Genomic DNA, 19,629 nt, shown 5'->3' with positions numbered 1-19,629 from the left:
CCTTGGGCAAGTGTTGACACAGTGCAAGTTGCTCTTTGTTTGCAAATAGGTTTAGTTATTGGGCAGGAGAGTAACATCAATCCTGAATGTTTTGAGAAGGGTAATTATACTAAGATGACATTTTAGAGAATGTTCAGGGACTGGTCAACTAAATCAAAGACAATGTATATCCATATTGTAAAAAGGGTGTATCTGCAAAACCTCTGGAACAGCTATTGGTATCATGTTGAAACTTCCATGACATGTTGAGAGGGGTGCTGAACTAAATCAAAAGGTACTATATGCGTCAAGGTAGCATTTTTCTGACCAGAGTCTATGCCTCCATGGATGACATGACCCCCAAAACCCCTTGGGCAAGTGTTGACACAGTGCAAGTTGCTCTTTGTTTGCAAATAGGTTTAGTTATTGGGCAGGAGAGCAACATCAATCCTGAATGTTTGAAAAGGGTAATTGTACTAAGATGACACTTTAGAGAATGTTCAGGGACTGGTCAACTAAATCAAAGACAATGTATATCCAGGTTGTAAAAAGGATGGATCTGCAAAACCTCTGGAACAGCTAATGGTATCATGTTGAAACTTCCATGACATGTTGAGAGGGGTGCTGAACTAAATCAAAAGGTACTATATGCGTCAAGGTAGTATTTTTCTGACCAGAGTCTATGCCTCCATGGATGACATGGCCCCCAAATCCCTTGTGCAAGTGCTGAAATTGTACAAGTTTCTCTATGTTTGCAAATAGGTTTTGTTATTGGGAAGGAGAGCAACTTTGACTATGAGCGTTTGAAAAGGGTAATTTTACTAAGATGACATTTTAGAGAATGTTCAGGGACTGGTCAACTAAATCAAAGACAATGTATATCCAGGTTGTAAAAAGGATGGATCTGCAAAATCTCTGGAACAGCTAATGGTATCATATGGAAACTTCCCATGACATGTTGAGAAGGGTGCTGAACAGAATAACAAGGCACTATATGCATCCAGGAAGTCAAAAGGGCATATCTGCAATATATCCGAAATGATTAAGGGTTTTAAGTTGAAACTTTCGGGGCATACTGAGGAAAATGTTGAACTAAAACAATAGACACTAGAAAATCTAGGTTGTCAAAACAGTTTATCTTCAATAGCTCAGGAAGGTCTTAAGGTATTAAGTTGAAACTTCTGAGAATGTTGAGCAAAATGTGTAACTAAATCAAAAGGTGCTAATTGCAACTAAATTTTCACAAGTACATAGCTTAGGAACAGCTAAAAGCATTAAGCTTAAACTTTCAGGGCTTGTTGAGGAGGATGTTGAATTAAAAATCAAAAGAAACTACGTGCATCTAGGTTGTCGAAAAATTGTAACTAGAATATGTTATGGACAGCTAATGGCGTTAAGTTAAGACTTTCATAGCATTTTAAGGGTGAGGTTGGACAAAACCAAAAGACACTATAAGCATCTTGGTTGTCAAATAGAGCAACTGCAATATAATGATAATAATGATATATTTTTCACCCACTAACATTACAATAAAGTGAAGTAAAGTGGAGAAAAAAAGAAAAAACACACAAAACAATATTAAATACAAAAACCATCATGCAAATTGAATTCATTGTCCAAGAAGATGAAAAGGACCTTACCACAGGTAAGCCTCTATCCAACTTATTATAAGATGTCGATATATGAATAGCACTAAAAATTCGAAGTATCTTTCGATTCCTATACCAACATGGGACATATATAATGAGCTTACAGTAACGGGAATACAATCCTCTAATGACCTGGATATCTCTAGCATACAGAAAAAACCTGACAGGAAAAGAATGGAATGGTCACAATATGTTGAGTAAAGTCTGGCCAAGGCCTTGCAAGGATGCTGGCCAAAACTTAGGACAATTTCAGTATCATCTGCTTAAAGTTTAATGTTAATATCTAGAAGTACACTAGAGCAGATAGCTGATACATAGGAGCACATACTAACCTCAAGTCAACACAACACAGGAACTAGGTTAACTGAAAAGGAACTACAACTTAGATCAACTTTTCAGTGTTTGACCTTTAAAACTAAACATTCTAACTTTTCAGCAATAATCATAAGGCCAAAATTTGAGCAGGAAATAAGTAACTGATTATCTGCATATACAATATGAGACAAAATTTTGTTAGGCTTGTAAAACACAACAGAAAAATATTAGTTAACACAAGGCATAAAGAAGCATTAAATATGGTGACACCCCCCCCCCTGACTAAGTCTAGAAAAAATGGAGATATTACCGAAAAAGGTATTTTCTTACCAGAGTCAAACATACGAATTTCCACACCAAAAACGAAGAACAAATATAACAAATAAATTCACTCCAAGCTAAAGAAGAGAATACTGCAACTGGCTGTGATAAACCAAGTCAAAAGCTTTTGCAACATCTAATCCACTTAAATGCACTTCAGATCCACCATTTTGTGCCTGAAGTAATAAAGAAGTAAGAATTTGATGTGCAGTTAAGCATCCTATTTATGCTTAAACGCAAACTGGTTCCACACATAATTAACTTTTGGAAGAATTTTCAGGAAGCAGGACATATTCAAAAGTGGTGTGAAAGCCTATATCTCATATAGGCTTTCGCCAATATGAGATGCAATCTCGCATATCGTCACGGTCTTCCCTGGGTTGTACGGCATCCAGTTGTCCACAGTCTTGTTGTATGGGCATTTGAAGGGAAAATACATGCAAATGTCCAATGGCAGCAACCTGTGGCTGCAGTGAGGTAGTATTGTTAGTAAAGTGATACCAGACTCTTTCGCAAACTGAACAACTACAGAACAACAAGAGATGCAATCTCGTATATCGTCATGGTTGGATAGCATCCATGTCCCGCTACATACCACTTGTACTTGTCTCAGTGTATATCATGCGACTTCTACTTGGAAACTCCAATTTTTTTATGGTCGCATATTTTTCCACCAGATGGCCACATGACGTGGCCTGATGTTGTAGCTTTCATTTGCTATCTTACAAACACAATTTCCGCAAACTGTTACAAAATAAAGCACAAAAAATATTGCCCAAATATTTGTTGGAGGGTATAGCCGAAACTTTGAAGTCAATTTTCTCGAAAATGAAAATAGAAAATTGCCAAAATGATAAAACTGTCATGTCTGTCATTGAATGAACTATACTAGGTGGCTTTATTGGATTTTTTTTAAAGAACGCTAGATGGCATATAAGTACTGTGCCCCAGCTTATACCCTGTCCCTGCATATACCACTTACCCCTACGTAATTACATGTAATTATAAATATTTATATTGTATATAAGTTTCTGTGTCAGCAGCATGCAGTAATCAGTGAGAATTAAACTTCAAAATCAAAGACTGACAACTGAGATCAAACCAGTTATATTCTAGTTCTGAGATGTATAAGCAAATTCCTTATAGCATAAATGGCTTTAATTAATTTAAAGAAAATGTTGTAATATTCTACTACTGCTACTACTACTAACTCACTGCAGCACCAAGCCGGTTGAGGCCAACAGAGCTACGCATGCTCCTCCTCCAACCTAATTTATTCAAGGCCTCCCTTTTTACACCTCCCAAGAAGTTGCCATCTCCTTTAAATCTTTATGTATGACATCCTCCCAACCCTGATGAGGACGACCTGCTTTCCGTAGAGCCCCAGACGGTTGGCCAAGAAGGAAAATCTTCGGCAATCTGTCATGCTTTATGCACAGAACATGGCCTAGCCATCTCAAGCTTTCTTTCATTATAACCCTAGAAAGCGGGATTGAACCACATTTTTCGTACAACATGCTGTTTGAAAAAAAGTCAGTCAGCCGGGTACCCAGAACAATCCGTAGACTGCTCCCACCGTTTTTATTAATAATACTACCAAGGTAAGTGAAGCTCCCAACCTGATCAATCTTTTCGTTACTCAACGTCACCTTTTCATCTTCACGTATTCCTAGCCTTAGTGACTTAGTCTTCTTAAAATTAAATTTCAAGCCTATTCTAGCACCCTGAAGTCGCAAAACCTCAAAAAATTCACTCATTTTGCTCACATTTTCATCTAATATGCTTAAATCATCAGCATAATCTAAGTCTAGTAGCGTTTTTCCTCCCCATTTAATTCCGTGTTGTAGAATTCCTAGGTCTCAAGTTGATTTAGCTCTTTATTAAGATCCAAGCACCTGTAAATATAACAACATAAGCACATAACAAAAGCAACACCAAGCTGATAAGCAAGCAATCTCAGCAGGATGCTACAACAATATAAGCACATAACAAAAGCAACACTAAACTAATAAGCAAGCATGCCCAGCAGGATGCTACATCTTCCTTCTTCTGAGCATGCTATTGTCTCTATAAGTTTAACCTGGTGGGTTTGATTATTGTTCTACCCGATCTTGTTTGTGTCACTCCGCCTCTGTCCGGGACTGGTTTTGTTTGTTGCTGTGTTACAGCGCTAGTAGGGACATTGACAATATTTCCATTGTGTTCAGGGGGGGGGACTGCCAGACTGGGTGAGGCTGGACGCTCAACCTGGCTGACTTTGGGTACCAACTCGGACGGTTGGGTGGTTTGTACATTTTGGTAGTCTTGTTTTGAGTGGATTGTTTCGTCATTCCTATGGGAGGGTCTGACCGTGTTGCGTCGGAGCGTTGATCTGTCGTCAGTAGCAATTGTATAGGATCGCGGCTGCGGGCACGCTTTGACAATGGTTCCTCTCTTCCAAGGACTGCTGGATGTCATTTGGACACTCACTCTTGACCCTACCTGAATTTTGGGTAGGGATTTAGCGGTCCTGTCATAGTACTCCTTCTGTCGCACTCTTGATTTCTCTCTGTGTGTCTGAAAGCTTGCTTTGGACACAATGTTCTTCTCTAGATGCTTCTGCGTGACAGGGAGGACTGATCGAAGCTGTCGGCTCATGAGCAGCTGGGCTGGTGCTGCCATACCGTCTACGGGCGTGTTCCGGTATTCTAGGATACAGATGTATGGGTCCTGTCCACTGATCTTGGACTTGTTCATGGTTTTTTTTACAGGTTTGCACGCATTTCTCGACGAGCCCGTTTGCTGTGGGGTGAAAAGGGCTAGACGTTTGATGTGCGATGCCCCAGTTTTCTGTGAATAGCCTGAATTCACTGGAACTGAACTGTGGCCCGTTATCAGAAGTGAGAATTGCTGGTATTCCATGACGAGCAAAGTGTCCTTTGAGTTTTGTGACCACATGAGAAGTGGTGGTGGAGGTTAGGTTGTCCACCTCAAAATAGCGGCTGCAATAGTCGACTGTTATTGCATACTGCTTCCCATTCCATTCAAACAAATCACATCCCACATGCTGCCATGGTAGTGACGGGATCGGCGTGGGAATCATTGGCTCTTTTTTATTGTTTGACATCGTGTGAGTGCAGGCATCACATCTTTGGATAAACCTTTCAATGTCTTTTCCAATATCTGGCCAGTAAATGATCATTCGGGCTCTTTGCTTGGTTTTTTCAGTGCCCAAATGAGCAGAATGTAGTCCCTTTAAGACGTTGTCTCATAGACTGGTAGGAATGACAATTCTTGAACCTTTGAAGATCAGGTCATCATGCGTTGAGAGATCTTGGCGAATACTCCAGTATTGGACTATGGTGTTTGGGCATTGTCTCTTGTTGTCAGGCCATACCTCCAAGATGACCCTCTTCAGCGCTTGGAGTTCGTGATCTTTCAAGGTCTTCTGTTTGATCTCCTCCAGTCTACTGCCCATGGCGGGTATGGATTTTACAAACGAATGTACAAAGATTTCGATCTCTTTGTGTAATTCTTCATCAATGTCTGGAAGATGTAGTCTTGAGAGTGCATCTGCGACAGGGATTTCTGTACCGGCTCGGTACTTGAAAGTCAAGTCATACGGCTGTATGTACATCATCAGGCGTTGAATCCTTGGTGGTGCTGTATGGAGGGGTTTGATTAGTATAGATTCGAGTGGTCGATGATACCGTGATGACTTGTACTTTCCTTCCGTATAGGTAGTGTTGGTAATGACGGCAGCCATAGACTATGGCAAAGAGTTCTTTTTCTAGCTGTGAGTAGTTCTGTTCGGATTTACTCAGCGATCTTGATGCGTAAGCAAAGATTTTGCCATTCGCGGATATTTGTGCCCCTAGTCCATGTTTTGAGGCGTCAACTTCAAGCTCAAGGGTTGGACTGGAGCTGTCAAAGAAAGCCAGGTTGGTTACTATGGACTCTTTGAGCTGGTTGAGACATGTAGTGTGGAGCTCTTTCCATTTGAACTCGTTAGCTTTAATCAGATCCCTTAATGGTTGGTTCTGTGATGCCAGGTTTGGGATGTACCTTGAGAGAAAGTTTAGCATTCCAAGGAGAGTCTGCAGTTCCTCCTTCGATTTTAGAGTAGGCATCTCGTTGATAGCACGGAGTTTCTCGGGGTCTGGCTTGATGCCAGCATTGCTGATGATGTGGCCGAAGTAGCAGACTGACTGGACTGCAATCTGGCCCTTTAATCTATTAAATTTCACCCCCTTCTGTCTAGCTCTTTCGAGCACGTCCGTAAGTCTTCTGTTGTGCTCTTCTCGTGTGGCTCCATAGATAAGTAGGTCATCGACAAGTATTTTAAGACCTTTCAGATCTTGAAATATCTCTTCCATCTTCCACTGGAACTCGTCCTGGGCAGATATCAGCCCAAAGGGATATCTCCTCCAACGGTATCTGCCATAAATTGTATTAAAGGTCGTGAGGTCTGAAGCTGATTTTGAGAGCACAAGCGACCAGTACCCTGAGGTGGCATCAAGCTTTGAGAAATATTTTGCAGGCATCTTCAAAAGTCGGAATCGGGTAATGAGGGCGCTTGATGGCTTTGTTCAGGTCTACTAGATCAATACAAAGTCTCACATCGCCATCCTTCTTTTCAACTAGCACCATCGAGTTGACCCATTCGGTAGGCTCTTCCACCTTTTCTATTATCTCCAAGCTTTCCAATCTGTTCAGCTCTTGTTTCAATTTCTCACGCATTACGATAGGCACTTTTCTGGCGGGATATGGTGTCGGCACAACTCCTTCCTTGAGGTGAATCTCGCACTTGCCTAGTATTTTCCCAATGCCAGAGAACAACTCTTTGTACTGTTCAAAGAGTGGCTCCAAATCTGGCATTGACTTGCTGTCATCTAAGGCATCTATATTAAGGAGAAGTTTCACCAGGTTCATGTTTTTGCGAGACTTGAATCCAAGGATAGGAACAGAATTTCCTCCAGCTATGAAAAACCTATGTTTCTGTTCAGGAGCTCCATTATATCTCCATGACAGGAGGCAGGTTCCAGCTGCTGGGATCGTTGAGCCACAGTAACTGGTGAGTTTTTGCTTTGTTGGCTGTATGAGTAATTTTGGAGCAAGGAGATCAAAGTATGATGTTTGCCTGAGCACCGGTATCAATTTTGAAGCTTACAGTAGTCTGATTGTTGATCTTTAGTGGAACAAACACCTCATCCTTACTCCCATCTTGCTGTACAGCATATAGTAGTATTTCATCTTCTTCAGCAGTTTCTGCTATTCGGCTCTGTTCGTCATTTTCGATAGCATTCACGACTTTGCTGCGGCATACTTTTGCAAAGTGGTTTAATTTTCTGCACCTTGAGTATGTTTTCCCTTTGGCAGGACAGCTGTGTCCTGGGCCATAGATTCCTCCACAGAAGTAGCACTCTGTGCCTTTTGTTCTTGATCTTGCGTCTGCTGGTTTTGGTTGTTTCCTGTATACTACTTCCTGTTTGATTGGGGGATGGTGGGAATTGTTGTCAAATGATTTCAGCTGTGCTTGGGTCGTCTCATAGATCCTACAAACTTCTACTGCTCTTTCAAGTGTTAGGCTGGTGCCGTCAGCAAGAAGTTTCTCGCGTATTCTTGGATTTCTGAATTCGCAGACGATTTTGTCTCTGGTCATCTCTTTTGGATCATGGTATTCGCATGGCTTGACTAGCAACTTCAGTTCTGTGATGTATTTCTCAAGTGTCTCTCCATCACGCTAGTCAAGTTTCTGGAAGATATATCTGGTAAATACTTTGTTCTTCTTTGGAGCATCATACTCACGTAATTTCAGAAGGTAAGGCTCGATTTTATTTGCATTGTCTGCTTCAATGTCAAAAGTTTTAAAGATGTCTCTTCCTTTTTAGCCAATCCATATAAGTAGATAGGCACACTGAATCTTTTCCAATTTATCAGAGAGAGGGCCTAGAAACATAAGTCTTGCATGTTCTTCAAACTTTGACCATTCTTCATCAAGATTTTCAGATTCCCAGTTGATTGTTGGAGGGGTTACTCCATCCATCTTTGCTGTTCAAGATCCCACTTCTGACACCATGTAGAATTCCTAAGTCTCAAGTTGATTTAGCTCTTTATTAAGACCCAAGCACCTGTAAATATAACAACATAAGCACATAACAAAAGCAACACTAAGCTGATAAGCAAGCAATCTCAGCAGGATGCTACAACAATATTAGCAAATAACAAAAGCAACACTAAACTAATAAGCAAGCGTACCCTGCAGGATGCTACAGGTGTCCTCCAATTGCCTTTCCTGTCCTCCTTAAGACGAAGTCCATCAAAATGATCCATATAAAGGGGGATAGAACACATCCCTGCTTAACTTCTGATTTAATACAAAACTAGTTGCTAACCTCATTTCTTACCTTAACCGCAGCCGTATTATTCTCGTACATAGCACAAATCACTTTAATGTATTTTTCTGGTATACCACATAAGGATAAGACCTTTACTAACACTCTTCTATCAACAGAATTAAAAGCTTGCTCTTAATCGATAAAACTGAGGACCAAAGGTGTTTGACAACAAAGAGACTTTAAAATTATTAACCTAAGAGTGAAAAGTTGGTCGACATATCCCCTACCTTTTCTAAAATCGCACTGTTCTTCCCTTAAAACTTTGTCTACAGCATCTCTCAGTCTAAAAAGTATCATATTACTAAGTAATTTGCTACTTAGAGAGACCAGACTAATGCCTCGATAATTACGACCCTCACTCTTGTCACCAATGTTATACAATGGGTGGTTAAAATAAAAAAAGAATATAATGTTCAATTTATCCAAGGCACTCCTAAGACTAGAAAATAAATTTTAGGTCAACCATACTATTTAAACAAATTAATCAAATTAATTGAATAGTTTCAAAATTAGCTTTGATTCTTATTACAGAAGCCATTAGTCATTCATAATAAAAGAGAAGATTAGAACTGGTGTGAAAAATGCAGTTTATTGTCAACAAGACAAAAAGACATAAAAAAAAGAAACACAAGGCTAGATCCCAAAATTGACATCATTGGAGACCAGATATGGAATTCAATTTGGCTATGAAGATAACCCTAAAGAAACCAATTGAGGTTGTATGCAAAAGAATGATCTATGGCAACATAGGAAGCATGTTCAAAATATTTTAAATTGTTGTTTTAAAGCAAAATATATAGAGTTGGGACAACTCTTATCAAGGTGAGAAGTACGGTAGTAAACTGACCAATTCAGTCAGAATTTGATAATCATAAAATAAATATACTAAGATCAAAGATACAAAATGCAAAGTTTTGAAATGCCAATTTTTACTAAGATATAAGCTTAGAAATTAACCGTAACAGAACCACACATCCTGGTACGCGTAGGCTTTGAAAGGAAATTGAGAAATAACCTTCCTTACTTACTTACTTACTTATGTACGTCTGTGGCCCAGAAAAACGTGGTTGACTTATGGTATAAAGATACATTTTTATGGCATCTTGCAACTTTGATATGATTATTTGCTGAGGTGACCTCTGGTCCTTTTTCCAAGTACCTTAATGTCTTATAGTTTGTGATTGTATTATTGTATCCGTTTATCATGTGGGACAAATGGTCCCCACAGCACATACAGATAGCCACAGCCATGTATTGTTAAAGAGTTATATTGAAGTAATCATATTATACCAAACATCTCTACAACGTTGTTTAAGCTTCTCATCTATATTAGTAGGACGCCCCATATAATTACCCAGACCAACCCTAAGGACACTCTACTCTAGTTTTTATTGCCCTTAGCCCCATATACCACACCCCATTCAAGGGCAGATTAACAACTACTATTAATACCCACCTAAAGATACTTTATTGCAGATTCTTATTGCAAATATTTTACTGAAATATTGCAAACAGGTCTATTTCACAATTGGGATGCACATAGTGCCTTTCGGTTAAGCTCAACATCCCCAACAAAGTTCTCTGAAAGTTTCAAATTAATTCTCTTAACTGGGCCTGAAATATTGCAGACATACCATTTTCAAAACCGGGATGCCCAAGGTGTCTTTTGATTTAATGTAACATCTCAGACATTTTTTCGTAAAACTGTCAACTTAATTATCTTGCAGATATTGCAGATACTTTTTGACAACTGGGATACCTGTAGTAGTACCTTTGAGTTCAATATCCCCTTCAAAGTTCTCTAAAATTTTCAACTACCCTTGAATGTTCTTGATATATTAAAGATATTCCATTTTCCCAAACTTGATTCATATAATGTCTTTATAATTAGTTTAACATCCTCCTTAGGGGTCCCTGAAACTTTAAACTTAATACTCAAAGTTGTTTCTGATATGAATATAGAAATACCAAGAAACTCCTTTTTGACAACCTGGATGGCAAAACCCCCTGAAAATTCTCTGAAGGTTTGAAATTAATACCCTTAGCAGTTCCTAAAATATCAAAGATACATACTTTTGAGCAACTGGGTGCATATATAGTCTTTGACATAGTCCAATATCCCTCTCAGAATTCCCTGAAATTCTGAACTTAATACCCTTAGCTATTCCTAAAATATTGCAAAAAAGGGGTTTTGACAACCTGGATGCACCTAAATTCTTCTAATTTAATTCATAAGTAGCCTAATAGTAATAGTAGCAGTAGAAGCCAAAACCAGTGTGGTTGCAATACAAGTCACACTTGCAAACACACTACTTGAAGTCAGGGGTGTAGTAACAGTATTGATTGGGGGAGGGGCAAGTGTGGTACTATTGAAGTAGGTGCTATCCAAGCAGTAGTGAAGAAAAGTAACTACTTAACAAATATGCTACTTGGTGAATTTAAAAACATAAGTGAATACATTATAAATGATACACACACATTCAATATTTATAAATATAAACCCTTGTGCCTGGATTTTACTAAAATTGTCAGCAATGAGCTGCAGCAGACAGCAGTAGTATAGGATAAACAAGCTTTTGGATGGGTAAAGGTGAATGTCATATACAATTGGATTTTTTCAACCAGATTCACTACTAATGCTGCTGTACATAACCATCCTTAACTTCCCCCAACCCCCTCGCCTAGCACAGGATACTCAGTCTCATAATTGAACCTAGCTCTATTCTAATAGCCCAAGGTTTCACACCAATCATTTGCTTACAATTTTGAATTAGTAAGAATTTATTTGTTGTACTAAACTTGTAATAAATTTAATTTATTGAAATATTATATATGTTTTTTTTTTATTAAATTAATTTTTCTCTTGTTTCACTAATTTATATTGATAAATAGTATTGATATCAGAAGACCACATAAAGCCAAAACAAAAATCATAGGAAGCAAAATAGCACTGTTTAAGCAAAGATGCAGATACAGGATAAGCCAAAATATTGCCACAGATTGAGTAACATTGTATTGTGACATATTCCCCATATTTCTAATTTGAGATAATTCAAAATATGACATTAAAATTATTAACTTATTTGCAAGGGATTGTTTGGCAAAGAAAATCTTGCAAATCTGAACAATTCCTGCCATCATTGTGGCAAAAACCTTAAATTAATCAATGCATGATAAAAATGATAACAACAGAAAAAGAGAACAGGTTGGTACCACCTATATGTGCACACAAAATTTTAAATTGTGGGAAAAATATACATATTTTGCTGAAATTCACTTTATTCCATTCTCAGCAGACATTTCATGCAGCATGTTGATGCAGAGATAAATTCCCCACATGCAGCACTGCTGTTGTGTGAAATGTGACTAATTAAAGTCAAAATTTTTAGCATATCAATGCCTTTTTACAGAGCTGATTAAATTTTTTTCTTTAGAAAAGCAAAAATAGGGGCAGTTCTCATTTATGGATTGATAGGTGAATCCGAAACGTAAGGAATAGGATCTTATCAGCACTTATTAGGCATTTTAATGACAAATAAGAGAATCAGAGTTTCAATTAAACACTGGAAATAAAAATTAAAGCAATTATATGATTTCTGGAGTGGATCCCCATCTATCGAATTCCATGATCAAACAACAAACAATTGGACCTATCTACCTGTAGTACAATGATCATCCTAAAAAGCAGTAAGTTTTATTTTCCTTTTCAATGGTTTCTTTTTTCATTCTGGAAATTATGTTTACTGTATATCTGCCTTCTTATTCTTTAATGATTCTATTTACATCCTATTTGCAGATGTGAAAGGTGCATTCATTTTCACTTTTGAAAGTTTTTAAACAAGATAATCTAATCTTGAACAGAAGTATTTTAGGAAATAAAAGCACCTTAAATATCAAGGAAAAAAATTGACCTAAGCAAATGTGGCAAAACAGGAAGCACAGAACTTTTTTCAATTTTGCCATTAGCTAGGTTCACATTTTTACTTGATGATAAAGTTGCAAAGGCAGTATATTTGGAACAATATTAATTTTAAACGTATTATGAAGTGTAATGGATCCTTATTCTTCCTGTTTTCCTCATGCTTAAAACAAGGAAGGATTAGTTAAAAAAAAATTATCTGCTCAAAGTAAAGAGCAAACTTGACACTTAGAATGAGCTTTTAAAATTTTAAAGCTACTTAATAATTTATAGTTTTTTTTCAAATTATTGGTAACTGCCCTCCCCCCTCTACGACTCCACTGTTTGCAGTCACATTAGTAAGTTTTATTTAGTTACAGGTAGCCATATTTGCAGCCTCAAGAAGATGTAGCCAAAACTAGTAACATTCACATTTACAAGTAGTCACAGTCATAGTTGGAAGTAGTAATCATTGCAATCATCAGTAGCTACAGTAGCAGTCACAAGTTATCACAGTCACCAGTAATTGCAGTCACATTAAGGTGACTAAGTGGCAGTTACAGTAGTAGCCCCAAAAGTTTCAAGTAAATACCATTAGCTGTTTCTAAAATATTGTATATATGTCCTTTTGATAACTTGGCATATAGTGTCTTTTGATGTAGTTAAAAATACCCTGAAGTCACTCCTTAAGACCTTTAACCTTTTTGGACCAACCAACCCAGGATTGTAAACATTCCTCCATTTCCAGTAATAAATATTGATGTAAACAACAGGGAAATTGCATATATTACAATGCTTGCCTTGGGGGCTATAGGGATCATCCTGGGAGGCATCAAATTGGACCTTTTGACTATTTTGAAAACATAGCTATTTAAAAATATTGATCAGTGTTGATGGGGGATCTAAAAAGGACAAGGATAGCTGGTTGCCTTCCTGTCTCTTTTCAAAATCACCTGAAAGTTCTAACCTAACACACTCCTGAGATAATCCTGATATGCCCTTTTGAAAACCAGTATGCACTTAGTGTGTTCTGATTTTGTTCAATATTTCTGAAAGTTCTACTTTAATACCCTAGACCTTTCTGGAGAGGGTATCAAACATACCCCCTTAAAAAAGTCCTATATGTGAAGATAGGAAAACTTGCACAACTTACAGCCCTTGCTCCAGGGGCCAAAGGGGCTAAGGCAGCTGGGAAGGGTTCTGGTCGCCCTTCTATAATTCTGAATCTCAAAAATAGACATTAGAGCTTTTTGATTCTTTGAAATGAGCCCTTTCAAAGGTTCCTACAACCAACCCTTCCATATGAAGTAGCTCTGGAAAAAAAAACAAAGCCTTTTGACCTTTTACTATAGATATCAATAGACTATTGCCTCTGAAAAAAAAAGAATGTCAGTTAGATCTATTTTGTTAGATTATCAAAAATAGGGTATGTAAAAATATCCCCAGCATCACTACTGAAAGTGATGACTTTATTTGTACATATTTTTTTTAATTGCTTCCATAAAGTGTGGTACTCCATTTAGCATGGAAACTGTTTAAAACAAAATTTCTGATATTTACTATATTTAGCAATAAAAAATCAATTTGAAAAAAAATGTGTTCATAGTATTAAATAAGGAATCAAATGGCTTGTTTTATCTTGATTCTATTAGCAAGAAGAACTATTGAACTAGTTTCCACTTTAAGGGCTGAAAATGGAATTTGCAATGGTAGCAATTAGTCTAGTATACTTAGAGAGAGCATTAAAAGACATATCAATTTGTGTGCCTGTTCATCTTTTGGCTACCAAAAGTAATGCAATCCCCAGGGTTTACCTATATTCCTTGATAACAGTTAGATTATAATGCCAAATAAAGACAATTTTGTCATAGTTGATTAAATCTATAGGTAAACAGCAGTATCATAAAAGCACTATCTATAATGAGAGAAAAAGGTGTCATTTTTAAGGATATGTAAACAGTGGCATAATTTTGTCAAAATCCTAAGGAGTGCAAAGTTGGAACCAATTTCCTCAAATCAAGTTAAAATGACAGTGAAAACTGAAAAATATGTTGTATAGTACCATAAAGGTAAAGATATACAGAAGAAAACCATCCCATATGTGTGGATGCTTACATTATGGAGCTTATCTATGCTTTGACAAGATTTTTGTAAAAAGATACATTTTAGCTGGGGGGGGGGGGCAGACTGTGGTCTAATATTTTCTCTTAGGCCAACCTGACTCTTATACATAATAATGATAGATGGTAATAAGCTTACCTAAGCTATGGATGTCAGGTGATGGGTCTCACCCACTATCCCATAGAAAATTACACTCATGTCTGAAAAGGGATTAAAACTGAATTTCCACATAAAGCAATTACTATATTTAAAAAGACTATAAAACAAGCAATGTGGCAGGTTCCCCTTATTTGTGTGTCAATACTATAAACTGCCAAGGTGTGGGAGGGGCAGTTGCCCCCCTTCCCATAGAGAATACTGCACCTGAATGTATGTATTTGCACATTAGAGGGGTGGGAGTGAAGTTCATTTTACAACAATGAATGTTACATATGGATTCAGGATGAAATTTTAATTCTAAAAACATGCCTGTTTATAAGCTACCTCATTAGCAAGTTAATCAGAAAATTTATCATTGACAATCCAAAAAAATCAGTGAACTTTTGTATGCAGGCTATGACCATACCAGAACCTATTAAGAGAGGTAGATGTTATGTGGGCTAAGGCTAGCTTAATTTTGATAGCAATTATTACTTCTACAAGGAGTATTGAGTCACAATAAACTCTTTACATCTGTAAAGAGTATTACATGTGGAAAGAGCATGGAGAGTCAAACAGTAAACTCTGTTTGTCTACTTTTTGTCAAATAGCAATCCTGGCCAACCCTGATGGTTCTGGAGACTAAAGCATGTTCCAGGAAGGTATTTTGAAGTGACCTATCTACCTCCCCTTGTTTTCTCTCTAGACAGCAGTGACTTTTGATGATCTTTAAAGAATTCTGTGTTATAAAAGTGAAACCTTACAAAATAGATCTTCTGCTTAAATGAAAAGAATTGTTTTCAGCTTCACAACTTTGCTCAATCCAAATTTATATGGTATCTAAGATCTGCAAATAAATTTACTAAATTTAAAAGTCTCATTCACATTGCTTAGTATTTCTGGTCAAACAAGAGGAATCACATTTTCAGAACTGTAATATAACCAGAAGGGTTTATGCAAATTATTTTCTGTATTTTGTGGTCATTTAGTTATGTGTGTATTCAGTATTTCTGGTATTGTGAATTTCTTCTTTGGTAGAATTCTAGTATAGTGACTTTTTGCTGTCTTGAAAAGGGGGTTAGGTTAGAAAAATGAAACTTTCAGGAATGAGTCTACAGGCTAAAATATATCCTCAGGAGGTATTTTAAAGTACCCACCTCAACCTTCTCTCTCTAGAGGGCCCTGAAATTTGCCTATATGACAGGTCTATACCTATTGAAATTTTGACAAAACAACATTTTACCTTAATTTTCAGTTACCAGTTACTTTTTCTCTGCCTTTAGTTCTCAAAATGCAATTGCTGTTATTTAAGTATAATTCTGAGCCATATCAATGTTTTTTCTTCTTCAAAATTTAGAAAATGTATTTGTATATCTTTAAAACCTTATAAATTGGGATTGAGCAAGTTGTGAAGCTGAGAACAATTTAGTTGAACTTTATTCAAGCAGAAGATCTATTTTGCAAGGTTTCACTTTTATAACACCCATACTTTTGAAGGTCAGGACACTCTAGAGGAAGAGGGAGTGAAGGTAGGTACTTCAAAATACCTTCCCAGGACATACTTTAGCCTGTAGACCCATCTCTGAAAGTTTCATTTTCCTAACCTAACCCCTTTTTAAGATGGCAAGAAGTCATTAAACTAGAATTTTACCTCTTCTTTTTCTCTCTTTATAGTACCATAATGGAAAGATAGCCTACTGTTAAAATCCAGGATGACAGGTGTTTTCAGTAAAGCTGCCATGCTAAGTAGGCCTACTAGGCTTTTGGATATTAAAAAAATAAGCTTCCTTTGTGCCATTGTTTTGAAATTGTATATTTTTCAGTTAGAGCTTTTATTCTTGTTTTTATACTTATTTTTACTCTTCTATGCTATCTACATTTTTACTTAGTGGGTCAAATATAAAAATAAAAGAGATAAAAAGAAACTGATACCTGAAAATTAAAGTAAAATATTTTTTCTTTGAAATTTCAATAGACATATCAACTAGACTATGCTGGACAAATTTCAAGGACTTTGAAATCAGAAAAAGATTCACATAAAAGCTTGGCAATACCTTCTCAGAGAATATTTTTGAACCTTGGTTCATTCCTGAAAGTTTCATTTCCTAACCATAATCCCTTTCCCAAGAAGTGGCTGAATTGGAATTTTACTAAACAATCAACAGTAAAACTGGTGCAAACAGTATTACTGGCTTTAATATAAAGTGAATGTACCACTTGATTTCAGGGGAGTGGGGTAAAGCATAGCATATACTAAATATGTAAACTAGCCATTGCTGTTTTTTTTTAATGTGTTTGTGAACATTGAATTTTAATGAGAAGAGAAATCACCAGCACAACAGCACAAACACATAAAAAATTACAGCAATGGTTAGTTTACATATTTAATATATGCTATGCTTCACCCCACCCCCCTGATGTGCAAATATATAGCCCAAATTTGTTTCTAAACTATTACATATTTGTAATGACCCCATATATAGGTCATTTTTAAAAGGACAAAAAGTGCTTAAATCTGAATTTGCAGTAGAAGCAATTATTATATTTGTAAACAGCATTAAAAAAGGCATCAAGTGGTATTTACACTATATATGAAAGCCAGTAATACTGTTTGCACCAGTTTTACCCAGTCAACAGTAACTGTTTATTTTCATTTCAAGAGCTTTAAAGTGTGTATTGCTGCATATAGTGAAATTCTGACAATCGTATATTATTTCCTTGTCATTAATTAGCCAATTAGAGAAGGGTATCCACTTCCAGTAGACACTCCTCCTCCATGGGGCAAACTGAATTCATAAATTGGGCTTGCTAACAGGTAACATAACCTATAGAGCTAAGCATATTAGTCCATGAGCTCCATGGGCAGCAGGGTGAGGTCTGCATTCTAAATTTATTCAACAAAGAGTGATAAAACTAAAAAAAAACTTCAAATGAGGATTATTAAATAAATATAGTTATGAAACAGACGGTAGAAAAAACATATAGCCTATAAACAATGCCTAGCTTATTTCTTTCTTTCTTAGGCTAGCCTACCTAATAAGTGAATTCTGTCTGCTTTTTCAGTTTTAAATCTTGGGGTTTTATAGCCAGGGTTGTGAAACTATTTCGGTGAAGAATGTCCTTTGCTGGCCGAACTGTGTCTTTCTGTCCCGGTGTCCATGTGCATAGTTAATTCGTAAGTATTAAACTAACAAATTAAATTAATCTTTTCTAGAGTACTTTATGCACAAGCTTAAGAACTTATTCAAATAATTGTGCATATTTTTTTAGTTCGTATCAAACAACCATTATGTTTTTTGTTTAAGATTTTTAAAAGTGGTAAAAAATTTAATTAAACTTCGAAATATGGGGCATATTAGGATGGAAAGCCGAATATTTTTTTTTAATCAAAAGAAGCTGTTTACAGGTTGTAAAATAACCACAGAAAGTATTGAATTCATAGCACGTACTTCTTGTGAAAAAGGTTTTTAACTAAAAACTTGTTTGTGGTGCATGAAGTCTGTTTGAGAAAATTCTGTAATAAATGATTTTGTGGACTGGAGACTAATGGTATCATGAACAGTCAAACTGACCTCCCAGCTGGGGTACAGTAGCTCCTACTAGTGCTGGACACTCTTCAGTGGTGAATAGTCCCGTGCAGGGGCCTGTAAATGAGGCCCCAGGACCACAGATGATGCAAATGCAGTGGAATGTGCCTAGTGGTATACAAGAAGTCATCTTTTCGGCAGTTGTGCCTAATGTTTATGGACAAGTATATACCCCAACTTCTAGCCCATCACAGCAGTATATGTATACAGTGAATAACACCGATTGACTTGAATCAGGCCAACTTATGCCACAACTATATGGACAACAAGTGTACATTAATCGAGCACAAGTGCTGAACCAGACACTGTATGCTTGCACAGTGAGTAACAGATATAATGGACTTGAAGTGGAAGAATGTGAGTTAGACGGTATTGACTTTTCTCCACCTGACACAAACTTTAAATCTGATGATATGGCTATTGTAAATCCAAAAGTAGTGGAAGTACTACGCTCAAGAGGAAAAGAGAATAACTTGAAAATGAGAGTAACCTCACCTATTAGTAATGAAAGTGTTCAGATTGAAAGGGGAGCAGCAAAGAGACAATTTGTTCACCAAAGACCAGACCAGAAGGCCAAAGGCCTGTCATTTGCAAAAGATAGAAGAAATATTTCAATTTTCCAAATCCCAGTATTGGACATACCTGAAAAGGAAATGATACATGGAAGTGTTGTAATCAAAGCAGTTGATATAAATGCTTAGTTCACAAATGAATACGAGCTTTGCATGTTTTTCAAGGAAAAAGTTAGTGGCTGATTTGAGTTTGAAATAAATCATGAAGGGACAACTAGTTACTTGCATTTAAAAGATGAGAGCGGGATGAAATTAGCATTGGTAATCAAAACTGTGAATAAAACAGAAGTAACAGTTTTAAGGAAAGAACATGTATCAAGAGGTGTGATGGAAGGAATCCCTTTATATTTATCAATTGTAAAAATTGAGGAAATTATCCAATCGGCTGTGCCTGTAAAAGAAGTGATTAGGATGCAGAGGTATAACCGGGATCTAAAGAAGTTTGAAGACAGCCTATCAGTAATGGTGGTTTTTGAATCAATTATTACCTCAGCAAGTGTGGGGTGCTGCAGTAGAAACAAAAATGTTTTACCCTACCATAGGAAGGTGATACAGTGCTACAAATGCCAGAAATATGGGAATCTTCAGAAAGACTGTAAATCAAAGGAGATCTGCCTCAGATGTGCCCAAAATCATCAAAGCCGTGATTGCCCTCTGAAACAAGAGAGTGTA

General features: G+C 36.9%; 1 protein-coding gene across 1 annotated transcript in view; it reads right to left on the bottom strand.

Annotated features, from left to right (window-relative positions):
• LOC136036318 (aldehyde dehydrogenase family 16 member A1-like) overlaps nucleotides 1-17,919 on the bottom strand; it is a 29,665-nt gene extending 11,746 nt beyond the window's left edge. Inside the window, exon 1 of the mRNA XM_065718471.1 lies at nucleotides 17,832-17,919. The gene's annotated coding sequence lies outside the window, so the exon portion shown is untranslated. The remainder of the gene's footprint in view (nucleotides 1-17,831) is intronic.
• Between the last annotated feature and the right edge of the window lie 1,710 nt (nucleotides 17,920-19,629).

This window comes from Artemia franciscana, chromosome 15, assembly GCF_032884065.1.
Source record: "Artemia franciscana chromosome 15, ASM3288406v1, whole genome shotgun sequence".
Lineage (NCBI taxonomy): Eukaryota > Metazoa > Arthropoda > Branchiopoda > Anostraca > Artemiidae > Artemia > Artemia franciscana.
Note: the sequence above shows the minus strand (reverse complement) of the source record. Positions and strands in the feature narration are given on the sequence as shown.